Raw genomic sequence first — 15,261 nt, 5'->3', positions numbered from 1 at the left:
TATAGACACTGGCAAGTAGTTGCAACTCAGTGTTATTCTGTCTCTGTTTATCTGTCTGTCTCTATCTATCTTTCTATTTCCATCTCTCTCTTTGTCTCTGTCTCTCTTTCACTTTATTCCCCACTTTCTTCTTTCTTCCTTCCCTTTTTAAAATACAGTATGAGAAACAAGGAAGATTTACTCTTTCAGATATATAGTTATATGGTACTGTACTTACACATAATGACACTACACTGTGTTTTACAAAAAGCATCAAGAAAGAACTTTGAATGGTTTCACTACAAGGAAATAATAAGTGTTTGAAAAGATACTTGTATTTGCCCATGTTTCACCTTTATACAATGCATGCATGTATGATACCATAACATGGTATCTCAGAAATATATAATGCTGTGTTTCAGCTATCTATTTCAATAAATTTAATATAAGTAAAAAACCCACAAAAAGGAAAATATAAATCTTACAATTAAATATTGTTAAAACAAGCCATATCTGTAGTATCTGTCACCAGTTTTTTCACAATGTAGCAGACATTTCCCCCAGAGTCTTTAACAGACTACATAGAACAACACTTACTATAAAGGAAGTGATGTAAAAGAGATGATCCTTAACTGTAAGGAATTACAGCAAAAATTCATTCAATGAATAACTGAACTGAAATATGTAAATGGTAATTCAGAGGTATTCCCATAAACTTTTGGGAGCAAAGAGGGTATTCAACATGATAGGGAAATAATTGAGCTTCAATGTTGTCTCTTACATATTTAGCAACTATCAGGACTTTGTGGCTCTGGTGAGTTTTAAAACTTATAATATCATCAAGGAAGGAAAAGCAGTTCTTCAGGGAAGACACATTCGTTTTATTTCTTCTAGCAGCAAATTGGAAGTTCTTTATGTGGATTTTGTAGGAAATATTGAAAGATGTAAAGGGTGATGTTCTCAGCATCACTGCTTTGGCTCTTCAAAAGGAGTTTTCTCCTGGTTTCTGGATGTAATGATCAATAGAAAACAACAAAAATAGCAGGATATTGTTATCAAATAGATTATATATGAGAAATATTTTAACATCTTAAATGTTTTAAGATTAAAAACATGCTCCTTTTTTTTCTTATGTGTTTTCCCACCCCAGCTGCCTCTAGACCTCAGAGAGCCCTCTGGGCCATTAATCGTTTCATTTTCCTTCGGTCCATTAACTCTCTCCTTGACTTTTTCCTTCCTTAGATATTATTTAAGTTATCTTCTTACCAGAATTCTCAACTCCTCAAGCTACTCACGTACATCTTCAATCATCACTTAAAACTTTGACCCCTTGTGATTTCTGTTGAACAGATGTTCACAGATATATGGATGTATTGAATGATTTTAGATTTAATTAAAGGGCATTAAATGATTTTTAAAAATGTTTCCATATTATGAAAGACAATAGTGACAAATTGTAAAGTGATTGTGCATGACACCTGCTGCCATATTGCAAGCTATTATGCTAAGGTTCCTTACAGTGACTACAGCAATATGAAAAATGAAAATGGGCACAATCCCTTATGTGTCTTTTCATCAAGGAAACTTGATATTAGCTAATGATTTTAAAAGATAACAATAACAAAACCTATTAAGACTTCAAATTAGTGGTAAGTAAACTTTATAAAATCCATGTTTATCAGATAACTTTTGCTATGGCAACCTGCTATGGGATGGTCTGTATGTCAAATCTGTTGCTCTGATTGGTCAATAAATAAAACACTGATTGGCCAGTGGCCAGGCAGGAAGTATAGGTAGGACTAACAGAGATGAGAACAGAGAAAACAGGAAGGTGGAGGGAGACACTGCCAGCTGCCGTCATGACAAACAGCATGTGAAGATGCCGGTAAGCCACGAGCCACGTGGCAAGGTATAGATTTATAGAAATGGATTAATTTAAGATATAAGAACAGTTAGCAAGAAGCCTGCCATGGCCATACAGTTTGTAAGCAATATAAGTCTCTGTGTTTACTTGGTTGGGTTTGAGCGGCTGTGGGACTGGCGGGTGAGAGAGATTTGTCCTGACTGTGGGCCAGGCAGGAAAACGCTAGCTACAGCAACCTGAACTATAATCTAGCAATACAAAACAATCATTCTCTCCTTACAAGGATTTTACAAGGGAACTTGTTGGGAATGCAAATTTAGGGGCCCACTCAAGATATATCAATCAGAAATTCTAGGATTGGGATCCAGGACTCCATCTTAACAAGCCCCCAAGGTGTTTCATATGTAAAGCTAAAGTTTGCAAATCATTATCTCAGGAGTTGTATTATAAACTTGCACTTACTGTTATAATGACTTACTGTTATAACCACAGATTAGTGTATGTCTTAACCCTCCTCAGAGAAACTTCTCTCTGTAGGAGATTGTGATGTAACACAGAGACCCACAACTGGTCAAGGTTCAGAGCATATCTCCAGCTCACAATTCAATTGTGTGGGCTCAGTGGGTAATTCTTCTCATCTCGTTATCTACTGTTGAGTCAGATAGAGTTAACCCATCTATAACCTTAATTTGGGAAAGTACAACTCTGTTCTATGTGGTTCTACCTGTTTCATAAAGATAGTCTTAGTTTATCAACATAACATTTGAACAAGATCCAAGATAACACATAAGAACATAAAAGCTCCTGAATCCTGAAGCCTATGTTCAGAATCTGCACACTGTCCCATTGGGCAAAGCAACCATCAAGACTAACCAAAATTCAAGAGCTGAAAAAATATGCTTCAGCTACTGAAAAGTGTTACATTGTCAAGGACAAAGGCAATAGATATGAGGCTTATACTTTTTTTTTAAAGACTGCATGATAGTCCCATACTAACAAGATTTTTAAAAATTAAACTCAACAAATTCAAAAAATTTTAGGTCATCTTTATAATGAAAGAGACTTTAAGCTTATTTTTTAGTTTTTATTTTTCTTTGAGTTTCATACAATGTTTTTGACAATATTCACACCCACAACTTCTCCCAGATCCACCACTTCCTTACCTAACCAACTTTATTTCCTCTTTTTTTTCTTCAAATTTGTGCTGCCCATATCCTCCTGAGTGTTTAGGCATCTACTGGAGTAAGGTTGACAAATGAGGGGACACACCTTAAAGAAAACTGACTCCACCTTCTCTAGCATAAACTGCCAGTAGAACCTCAGGTAGGGGTGGAACTTCACGCCTAGCTCCTCCCTTAAAGCTGGGATTTTGTTTGGCTTGAAATTATGCAGTGTTGTGCACGTTCTCACAACTGTTGTGAGTTCATATGCATAATCACCCTGTTACATCTTGAAAATACTGTGGCCTTGTAAGTATCCACCACTTCTGGCTTTTACAATCTTTCTGCCCCTTCATTGGCAATGATCCAGGAGCTTTTCGAGGAGAGAATCTATCAGTTTACTTTTCTCTTGCTTTTTATACACACTGTGACCAGTAACAAATTGGGGATTGGGAAATGTTTATTTCATCTTATAGCTTGCAGTCAACAATGAGGGAAGCTGAGGCAGGAACCTGGAGGCTGGGACTGAAGCAGAGCCCCACGGAGGAATGCTGCTTATAGGCTTTCACTCCTTGACTTGCCCAGTCTGCTTTGTTATATACCCCCAAGACCATCTGTCCAAGGGTGGCACTGCCCCTAGTGAGCTGAGCCTTCCCATAGAAATCATTAATCAAGAAAATGCCACACAGACTTGCCTACAGGCCAATCTTTGAAGGCATTTTCTTAATTGAGGTTCCCCCTTCCTATATGATTGTAGCTCCTGTCAAGTGACAAAAACTAATCAGCACAGGGTGTGATTTAGGTGTACTATTCAGGGCTAAGCATTCCTTAGTCTTCTGTTGTCTGCACCTTGATCTGTTGCAAGTCTCTGTGTGAAATTGCCATCATCTGCAGAAAGCATCTCTGCTGAGGGTTGAGAATGCAGTAATTTATGGGTATAATGATAAGTCACTAGGAATCAGTTTAAATATGTGTCTGTTTAGTGTAAAAAGACTATCCTAACTAATTGAATCATACACAAATAGTAATACTATAGCAGTCTATGATAAGTAGGCCAGCCAAGAGCTTTTAATACATTAAAAGAAAAAAATTATTTCATGGGAAGATCAAAAAAACATTCATGAGGATAATGAGATTTGAATTGGCTTATAAAGACTAGTAGTGAAGGAGAAGTGTTAGTTTTGGGAATAAAACACAATCATCATGGAAAAATACCAAATTGTCACTGATAAACAATGGAGGCTCTTTTGGCTTTAAGATATCTGAAGAACAAAAGAAAGAATTACATTTTAGAATAAAACCACTGACACAGAGTGTGTAGAATTCTAAGGTAAGGGGTTTGAACATGTGTGATTGAAACTCATGGAAATCTTTTTGTAGACTTATTCTTCTAAAAATTTGAAACTGTCTTATCTTTAAGCAATATTATCCAAGGAGTGCATATCTACGATGTGAATGTGGTCTCCTTCAGATTTAATGCTGGCTAGTACAGCTGTCTGAGCTGGATCACACTTTCTGTGAATCATCATATCTTCTCAATGGGGTATAAGCAGTGGCACTTAAGGAGAGTATCTCAGCAGTTAGCCAGCCAGCTGGCTCTGGGCAGGCTGGAAGCCCCTTGGAATGGTATTTCAAGCTATTCTTTTCTCCAATGAGCTGGGAAGCAATAAGAGTTGCCATTTTCTGAGTTTTATTTGCATATATATTGGGGAGATTTGGGGATAAAGGGTGATAATGATATACCATGATGAGAGAGACAGAGACAGAGAGAGAGAGAGAGAGAGAGAGAGAGAGAGAGAGAGAGAGAGAGAGAGAGAGAGAGAGAGAGAGAATGCACTGAAAAAGCACTGAACTCTCAGGTAATACAAACCCATCAACCTTACGAATCACTGTTAGACTGTTAGAGACAATGATCCAGAAGCTCAGTCTTCTAATTGCTGGTCTTTGTTTTATAACAAACTATGATTGAAAATGCCATTTCAGTTCTGATCTTTGCCTCAATCATGATCTTGTTCAAAATAATGCCTTTTTGATTAGCTTGCTTGCTAGGAAGGCTTTCCCTTAGCAGGTTCACTGTTTCATTCCTCCAGCCACTCCTAGAATACCTAAATTCTCTGTGAAGACCAATCTTGATGAGGATAAAACAGATACCCAAATACACATTTTGATGTACAAAAATCTCATGAAAGAGAGCATACATCCAGATTTGTAGTAGACAATAATCTATAGCTTCATGAAGATGCCTCAACTAATGGCAGAGCAATGAAGTTTTCAAAGAGGAAAAAAATCCAGCAACAACAACAAAAACTCACTCAAATTAAGACAAAGGGCCTGGCAAATGGCCCTGGCTGTTGGCAAGCACAATGATGCTACCAGATCCCACTGGAGCATTTTCTCATCCAAACTTCCTTTACCAGGATGATCCCAGAGTTACATGTATGTTCTATAAAGCATCATTTGAGTAGAAAAGGGTCACAGGAGCATATAACTATATTGCAGAAACATCATCTGATGATGTAGTGGCACTCGGTTGTCTAGAACAGGGTAGAAGTGGCAGGGGCTGTGGCATAGGCCATAGTGTGAGTCACAGTGATGATGGTCTAAATAATGTTGTGGGCATGTAAGAGAATGTAAAGTGAAAAGATAATATATGGCTTATATTGTTTACAATTGATGTTTGTCATTTTAATTATTTTGAGTGTTTACTAGACATAAAGAACCAATCTGGACTCTGGGCTTGTGGCAGCCATCAAATAAATAGGGAGTACCTGTTCTTGGGAGATTTACATTTTATTAGTAGATATTTTATGTAGACAATCTCATCTCCTTTGTAATACTTAAGAGAGGCTAGCTGTCTTAGTCAGGGTTTCTATCACTGTGATGAAACACCATGACCAAAAAGCAAATTGAGGAGGAAGGGGTTTATTTAGCTTGCACTTCCACATTGCTGTTCATCACTGAAGGAGACAGGACACAAATTCAAACAGGGAAGGATCCTGGAGGCAGGAGCTGATGCAGTGGCTGTGGAAGGGTGCTGTTTACTTGCTTGTTTCTCGTTTTCTTATACAACCCAGGACCACCATCCCAGAGATGACACCACCTCCCATGGGTTGGGCCCAAACTCAACCCCATTAATAACTAATTGAGAAAATGCTTTACAGTTGGATCTCATGGGGGCATTTCCTAAGCTGAAGCTCCTTCCTCTCTGATAAGTAGCTTGTATCAATTTGACACACAAAACCAGCCAGTACACTAGCTAAATGTAAGGTTCTATGGCAGATAGTGGTAGTGACCTCATAGAAAAGGGGAAGAAAAGATTGTCTGAGTCAAAGGGGATGGAGGACACAGGAGAACATGGCCCACAAAATCAACCAAGGTGGGATCACATGGGCTCACATAGACTGAAGCAGAAAGCACAGGGCCTACAAAGACCTGCACCAGGTCCTCTGCATATATGCTATGATTATTAGCTTAGTTATTTTTGTGGGACTCCTAACAGTAGAACCAGGTGTTTCTCTAACTCTTTTGTGGGCTGGTGGGACTCTTTTTCTCCTGTTGGGTTGCCTTGTCTATCTTGGATATGAGGGCTTTTGTCTTGTCATATTGTGTCTTGTTCTGTCTTGTTTGGCTGTTGTCTCTTGGAGTCCTGCTCTTTTCTCAAGAGGAAATAGAGAGGGAGTCGTTCTGGGGGAGAAAGCAGGTGAGGGATAGAGGAGTGGAGGGAGGGGAAACAGTGGGCAGGATGTATTGTATGAGAGAAAAATCTATTTTCAATAAAAAGGAGATACAGACACGTTCTAATTAGTCAAATTAGTCCAATGCTCTAAGCTTGAAAGAGGAGATACTTTTACTTCTGAAGAAGAAAGAGGGAATTCTTAATATTATCACAGACAAAGCATTTTGCAAGAGGCAAGTAACTTTAAATGACATATTACAGTGTGAAATACCAAAATTTGGGGCTTGTTCTTACTTGAACTACCTCAATTGCTTTTCACTATATAGATACACAGAAATAAAAAATAACTTGAAATTTCCTCATGCCATGAATGGTGACCCATAACATTTTTATTTTAACAACTTTGAATGAAGTATCCTTCAATTCTGGGATACTTATTGAGAACATATGAAGATTAGGAGAGCATGGGTCTACCTTTACTCAGTGGGCTCATGATGCACAAGCATAAAAACAAATATCCGGGCCGGGCAGTGGTGGCGCACGCCTTTAATCCCAGCACTCGGGAGGCAGAGCCAGGCGGATCTCTGTGAGTTCAAGGCCAGCCTGGGCTACCAAGTGAGTTCCAGGAAAGGCGCAAAGCTACACAGAGAAACCCTGTCTTGAAAAACCAAAAAAAACAAAACAAACAAACAAAAAAAAACCCAAATATCCACAGCAGTTAACTTCTTCCTGTAAGTTATATACAAATTGTACCTTGTCTATGGAGAGTTTAAGGAAATGGAAACATAGGAGGTGGCATTCAATTTGGCTTTTGAAGAACAAAACAAATAGAAACACATTGGTTTCAGAAAATAAGATGAAGGCCATTCCCGGCCAGAGGCAGGGAATGGGGGGGGGGGGGGAGGGGGCCTGCACAGGATTGGTGATAAATAACTTGTGCCAATGATGACAGAAACCTTTAATCCTTACATTATGGAGGCAGAGGCAGGTGGATCTTTGTGAATTGAAGGTCAGCCTGGTCTATATAAAAGAATACAGTATATATGGAGAGCTACATGATGCTTCAATATGATTAGAAAAATGATATAGTGTATTTCCTTTTCTTAGAATTTCAGGGACTTATTTCAAAGTGACTTAGAATTTGAACCCAAAATGCATCAGTGACAAATAATTTTACTGAATTAGGAAAGAGTCTTTAACCATTTAGGTCATACGATAATTGGGTATTTTGAAATGTTTTTCTCTCTAGTATATATTTTGTTTTAATATGTATTTTCTCTCCTGTATATATTTACCTATTTTAATAAATAATATTAAAGCTCCCATATTTACCCATCCTATATTTTGAAGTGGTTTTTGCAGGCTGATCCCTTGACTACTCACACAACAATTAGTCAGCATATCCATAACCTAGCAAGCAAGCATTTCTAGAATGAGAATGACTACAGGTGTGACGACTAAATTAGTGCTGGACTATTTTAAGGCCAGGAGGTACAAACATGTTCAATGAGTCACAGGGAGTACAGTTAGATGATGATTGCCTGCTATTCTCATTTCAATATTTCAGCATAGATGAAATAGGATTTTAGAAGTTAACTAAGAAGGGAAGAATTCCTGGGGATGTACCTGGGACCTCATATCAAGGATTAGAATTATGGCTTTTAGGTTACATGAAAAATAATTTATCAATTATCCTGGAGACAGTATAGAATTGCTATTTGATAACTCAGCCCTTGGGTAATGTGTATATCAACCAAACAAATGTTATTCAGTAATGACAACTATTTCTCTTTTTGCTATTCTTTGACAAAGGCCACTCACAAAATGTAGCTATTTACATTAAAATTTGTATTAAATATTAAATACAGTAAAAAAATTAATCCCCACTGCTTTGTGTAGTTTAACTTTCAATAGCTGTGCGTGGCTGCCATGTTGGACAGTAAAATTTCGAGGCCTGCCCTAGGTTACATGTTTTTTTTTCCTAATTTTTGTTACATCTATTTATTTATTTCCGCATGTGTGGGGTGACTGCCACAGAACAAAGGTGGAGATCAGGTGACAGTTTCCAATCATGGGTTCTCTCATTCCTGTGGGTCTCATGAGCCAGACTTAAGTCGTCACACTTGTCCACAAACCCCTTCACTTGCTGAGCAATCTTGCCAATTCAAGATTACATCTTAAAGGAGCAATCAACACCTTCACTTAATCAAAGTAGCCTCACTTCGTATGCTCTAGACCTTCAGCTGGGTTCTAGGAGCACATATTAGGGAGTGACAAGGAAAAAGTTAGGTCCTAAGTGCAGGTCCTATGATTTGCACCTATTTTTCATTCCCAAAACATAATACCTAGTGGAAGTTCAATAAATATTTGTTGACAAATGTACTACTTTTTTTTAATTATCCATTTTCTGGGTGTTAAAGGAAACAAATGAGCTGCTATACATTTGGGGTTGGCATGGTGGTTGGCAGAGAGGTGCTTCATGAGTTTTAAGGCTTTTTTTCACATTTTTGATGACCAAAATATTTTTTATGTAGTCCACACTGAAACCTTAAAAATGTATTTCAAACAAGTGAAAGAGAAGTTTAACCAAAAAGCTATCCAGGAATGAAAATAAGAGATGATGTGAGCAGAGTCTCATGGAGACTCTCATAAGTTGGTCAGATTAAGAGGTGAAGTTGTTATATATCCCTGTAAAAATGTTTTTTATAATGTGATAATCTGAGTGGAGGTTAAGGTGAGACACTCCCCACCCCCACAAGATCTCCATGTATTGGTGAAGAAGGAGCTATACACACAGAAGCACAATGTAGTTTGTAGCTGAATATGGGCAAATGGGACAAAAGAAAAAAGCCACTGCTTGGGGATTCAAACAAATCTTCAGAGAGGAAGTAACTTTTGATTTGAGGATGAATACAGGTGTGTTTGAGGAAGAGGACAAAAGAAAACTCAGAAAGAGGAGGTGGAGAATCAGTTATGACATTTAAAGATATAATTTGAGCCAGATGATGTCAAGCTTTCCACTAACTTTATTTCTAAAAGGAATTGAGGGATGGTACTAGAGTGACAGCTTAGCAGTTAAGGTATGAGCTTGTACTGCCCTTGCAGGAGACCTGAGTTAGTTTTCCAGCCCTCGTATAGAGACGTTCACAACAACCTATAATTTCAGCTCCAGGGAATCTGATGCCGTCTTCTGTCTTCTACAGGTACCTGCACAAATATATACATAGATCCCCCTACATACATATCCACATATAAAAATAAAAAAATATTTAAAAATAATAAAAATTAAGTGAAAGAATGATCAAGAAAATGCTGCTATATTTCTATCACGGATGAGAGTTTTTCTAAAGATAATTTCAACTGAAAAGATCATATAAATATTACATTCTATACCATGGTCCCTTAGTGTTTTAATATAACAAATTTGCTTTCACATTTCCTTTTAAAATTTGGGGGGAAATGGGAGAAGGGGGGAGGGGGAATACTGGTTGGCATGTAAAATAAAAAAATAAAAATAAAAAATATTAAATAAAATGGTAAAAAAAAATTGGGGACAGGTGGATAAGACCTACATATCCTCTTCCCATTGTGAAGCACATTATTATTTACAGATGTTACACTGGAGTTGAAAAGGTGGGGTCAGTAATTCTGGCCTTCTCAGTGGCATGGGAGGTTTGGTTTCAACTCTCTGGCCTTCATGTCCAAACTCAGTGGTTCAATGGCTCATGGCCACTTAAAGCAAGACTGAGAAAATACTTCTCAGTTTGGCACTGAAGTTTGGGAATTGGCCAGCCCAACTCACTTCAATGATTATAATACAGCACTTAGCAAATTGAACTCGTTGATTATAAACGTTTTCCATTTTACTCCAGTGTCAATGTTTTTATAGTAAGTTTTACTTTCAGTAAAGAAAATGCCAAGTAAGAGTACGTATAGTTTCCCAAACTCAAAAGGACAGCCTGAAGGCAAAGGGCAAAGTATAATCCATGAAGCATGTTTTCTTCCTACTTCAATCTTCCTCTGGGTAGAGCTGACCCTCTCCCCACAAGGGTACCAGTTTAAAACAGATTGTAACTTGAAATATAGCAACTCTACTCATTGATTTGATTATCTGAAGCATTATCCAGAGGCTTGAAGTGTGATGAAGAATATGAATTACATCTGGCCTTTCAAGGAGTTTCTCACCCAATAGACAAGATATATACAAAGAAATGATTAAGGAAACAGGGTGGTAGTAAAGCAGCATTCTAGGGTACTAAGAAAAAGCAACTCAGCTGGCATCCAATACTAGACCAAGATATCACTGAAAGAGTGAGCTCACATGAGATTTCTGGAAATACTCAAATCAAGGCTAAAAATTTTCATCTCAGAGCCACTGTAGAAGAAATCTCTCACTAGTCATTTATAGACTAGATCAGCAGTTTCTAACTGTAATATTACTGAGAGTTTAGGCAGATATTTCAATGTTCTAAGGATGGTTTTGTGCATGGTGGTGTATGGAGTAGCACTCTAAAGAGGAGTATCTTCTGTGTTATAGGCTACATATCGTTTTCCCCAAAATACATGCATCACAATCTAAAATGTGATAATATTAGTGTGGGGCCATTGGAACATAATAAGGTCATGAGGATAGGGTTCTATTCAGGAATTAGTACCCTTTTAAGAATAGCCAGTGATAGCCTACTTTCTTTTTCTGATATGAGAGGACATGAAGACAGTCGCGGTTGGTGGGCAGCAACTGAGCCAAGATGTTTCGGAATCTGCTGGCCCTCCATCAGATTGCCCAGAGGACCATCAGCACTACTTCATGAAGGCATTTTGAAAACAAAGTTCCAGAGAAACAAAAGCTGTTTCCGGAGGATAATGAGGTCCCAGTGCATCTGAAAGATGGAGCATCTGATGCCTTCCTCTACAGACTCACAATGGGTCTGACAGTTGGTGCGTATGCCATCTATATGCTAGTTATGGCTGCATTTCCCAAGAAGCAGAACTGACTTCATCATCCCAGTCTTCACATGGTTCAGTTTCTTTCAGCGCTTGATGGACCAGGAATCTGATGAGTAACTCAACTCTTCTTTGGGGATCAATATTTATTGATGTATACTAACTGCCACCAATAAAGCAGTCTTTACCATGAAAAGAAAAAGACAGTTACATGCAAAGAAAGGAAAAGACCTTTTACAGAATCTGATCATATTTGTTATACTCTGCCTCAAATTTCAGTCTTCAAAACAATGAAATACATTATTATACACTCAGACTATGGCATTTGGTCATAAGTGACTCAACCTAAGATACCATAGCAGTTGATCAAAAAACACAAACAAACAAAAATATCTACAAAACAAAACAACAACAACAAAAATAATGCCCCTTGTGATTTCCAAATAGTTTCTGAAGTATAAAAATGTCCCCACTTGAATAACCACTGGCCACTTTAGTGTGTCTTCTTCCATTTCTAGGAATTGGACTTCACTAAACTGATATTGGAGATACTTTGTCCTACAAAATTCTTCAGATACATCCTTGTAAAGATGCAGCCCTGTTCTGGAAAGAAACAACTCAAGTCATTAGTCTCAAAGCCGTGAGTCTGTTCTTCTGTCTTCAAGATTAAAATGAAGTATTAAAATGAAGTCTCTACCTGCTCAATGTAAGTTGAATAAAGATCTCATGCTCAAGGATTTGCTTCCTAGAATGTAGGGTTATTGGCTGAGAGGATAGCCTTTTAGGTTGGGTAAAATCACAGATTGTAATGGAAGACTATATTTCAGGCAGTATTCTTCATAATCCATGCTTTAATCAGAACAGCTCTGTTCTGATCAGTTTTATTTATCTTGTGAAAAGACAAAAACCACTTGGACAAATGACTAGACTTCAATTTGGATCCTAGTCAGATCATTAAACTGTAAATTTAGACAAATCACTTCATGTATTTCATTCATTCAACAGTTTTCTCAAGTGCCTGCTGCACATGAGAAACTTGGATAGCTAGCTATGAATACACATGGACAACATAATTTTCTAACTAGTTTCTCATAGAAAAGGAAAAAGATGGAAAAAAAGATGTGATTGAGCACCATATCCTGTGTGCTATGTTGGTATAATGGTACTCAAACCTTCACAGCCTAATTGTAATCAATTCGTTTTGTTCTTACACTGGCCAGTGAGCCATGTTCTTTCTCTGTGACACTCTCTTCTGTGGTGATATTGTGTTCCCCAATATATTGTGCACCCAAATAAACTTATCTGGGGTCAGAGAACAGAACAGCCACTAGATATAGAGGCCAGAAAATGGTGGCACTCACACCTTTAATCCTAACATTCCAAAGGCAGAGATCCATCTGGATCTCTGTGAATTCAATGTCACACTGGAAATAGTCGGGTGTGGTGACACACACCTTTAATCCCAGGAAGTGATGGCAGGAAGCAGAAACGTATATAAGGTGTGAGGACCAGGAACTAGAGCCTGGTTAAGCTTTTAGGCCTTTAGCAGCAGTTTCAGCTGAGATTCATTCCAGATGAGGACTCAGAAGCTTCCAGTTTGAGGAAACAAGATCAGCTGAGGCATTGTCGAGGTGAGGTTAGCTGTGGCCTGTTCTGTCTCTCTGATCTTTCAGTGTTCACCCCAATACCTGGCTCCAGGTTTGATTTTATTAATAAGACCTTCTAACAATTCGTGCTACACTCTCCAGCAATATGACCAATATTTCCCTCTCAGTAAACACTGACTAATTAACTGCCATCAAACATGATTAATAAGCAGGTCATCAAACTGGAGGGACACTCACATGCAATGATATCTTGTTCTATATTTTCCCCATTTTCTCCCTGATTTCTAAAGAAAGTTGCTTCTTCAGTCTCCCAAATAAAGTAATCCATATGTAGTCTCTTTCAACTGAATTTCTCCCATCTAAATCACATCTTTGCTTTCTCATCGCTTTCCTTGTTTCTCGGAGTTATCTAATATCATGCATGTAAGAATCTGAGACTCTTCTTCTTCTTAATGGTTTCCTTGAATTTAGTTTCATTTTATAAGAGAAAAAAGAGAAGTGATCATGAAGACCAGTGACAGAACAGATGATATACACACACACACACACACACAGAGTGAGAGAGAGAGAGAGAGAGAGAGAGAGAGAGAGAGAGAGAGAGAGAGAGAGAGAGAGAGAGAGAGAGAGTTGATACTAGTAATCATACACTTTAGGCCAATGATATCAAAGTAGGAAGCTCAGAGCATTAGAGACTCATCATTCTTGCTAGAAATTACATTTGTCTACTTGACCATTAATTTGTAGCAACATATATCTTATCTCTGATGGCCAAACCCTAATTCCATGGGATGGATCAATGAATGATGACAAATCAAAGCTTAAATTAGATTTTCATTCTCTCTTTCTGGGCCTCAAATTTCTCCAATACAAAAGTAAAATCTTAGGGTGCCAAAATGTGAAGAACACTCACTACTCCTGCAGAGGACCTAAGACTGATTGCCAGCATCCACAGGCAGCTCACAAGGATATTTACCTCCAGCTCCATGGGATCCAACACATCTGTCCTCTGTTGACACCCACAGACTTGTGCACACACACGCATGTGCACAAAACATGCACACACACACACACACTTAAATAATCTAAAATAAAGTCTTGATTGAAAAAGAATGTTCTACATTATAGAAACTGTAGTGAAATTTCTTTGTTTAACCCAGAGATCTTGTCTTTAAACTTTGTAATTCAGCTTTATTAGTTACATTCCCATTTCTGTGACAAATGCCCTGAACAAAGCAACTTAAGCAAGGAAGGGAGGGTGTATTTCGGGGTATGGTTTGAGGGCAAGTCCATCATGGTGGCAGGAGTGTGTTGGTCATGTTGTATCTGTAGTCAGGAAGCAGAAAGAATGCATGGGCCTCTAAACAATGGAATGATGCTGGACAGGTCTTTCCACCTCTTTTAACCTACTCTTGATAATGTGCAGACTGCAACCTAATCTAAAGAATCCCTCAGGGGTTTGCCCAGAAGCTTGACTCCTGGATAATTTGAGTGCCTGTGAAGTTGACAATCAATGTTAACCATCACATCAATGAATAAAAACCATAGCAAAAACAAAACAAAACAAATAAACAAAAAAAACCCAAAAACTGTTTTGTTGTTTTAATTCACAATCAGAGACATAAGATGCTTCTAATTCCCCATTTATTATAAGGCAGTCTCACAATGTGACTATATCTTCTTTCAAAGCATTCCCAAGAGAAGCCAAAGTACCAAGAGGGAAGCATTGCTGCTTTTTGGTGGCATAGATTTGTAGTCAAATCTAAGTAAATGTCTTAGTATCCCCACCTAATAGTCACTGTGACATTGGGTGTAACAAGTGAGTGTTACTTTATTCAACTGTGAAATTAGAAATATAAATATATATTGGCATTTTAAAAGGCAGTGAAAAGTAAATCACAGGGACCTTTTCTTTTCCCTCAACGTTCCAGCATCCAACCCATGGGCAGAATGCATTAAACTAACCATCATCTGCAGTCACCTCTCTACTTCTTGTGTTCCTCCTAAAAAAAGGCTTTAATAGGCTTTTGTGTC

At 38.0% G+C, this 15,261-nt stretch overlaps 1 pseudogene; it reads left to right on the top strand.

Annotated features, from left to right (window-relative positions):
- Positions 1–11,427: 11,427 nt before the first annotated feature.
- On the top strand, positions 11,428–11,819 carry LOC131905042 (cytochrome c oxidase subunit 7A2, mitochondrial-like; annotated as a pseudogene).
- The last annotated feature ends 3,442 nt before the right edge of the window (positions 11,820–15,261 follow it).

Source organism: Peromyscus eremicus, chromosome 2, assembly GCF_949786415.1.
Source record: "Peromyscus eremicus chromosome 2, PerEre_H2_v1, whole genome shotgun sequence".
In the NCBI taxonomy this organism is placed as follows: Eukaryota; Metazoa; Chordata; class Mammalia; order Rodentia; family Cricetidae; genus Peromyscus; species Peromyscus eremicus.
Note: the sequence above shows the minus strand (reverse complement) of the source record. Positions and strands in the feature narration are given on the sequence as shown.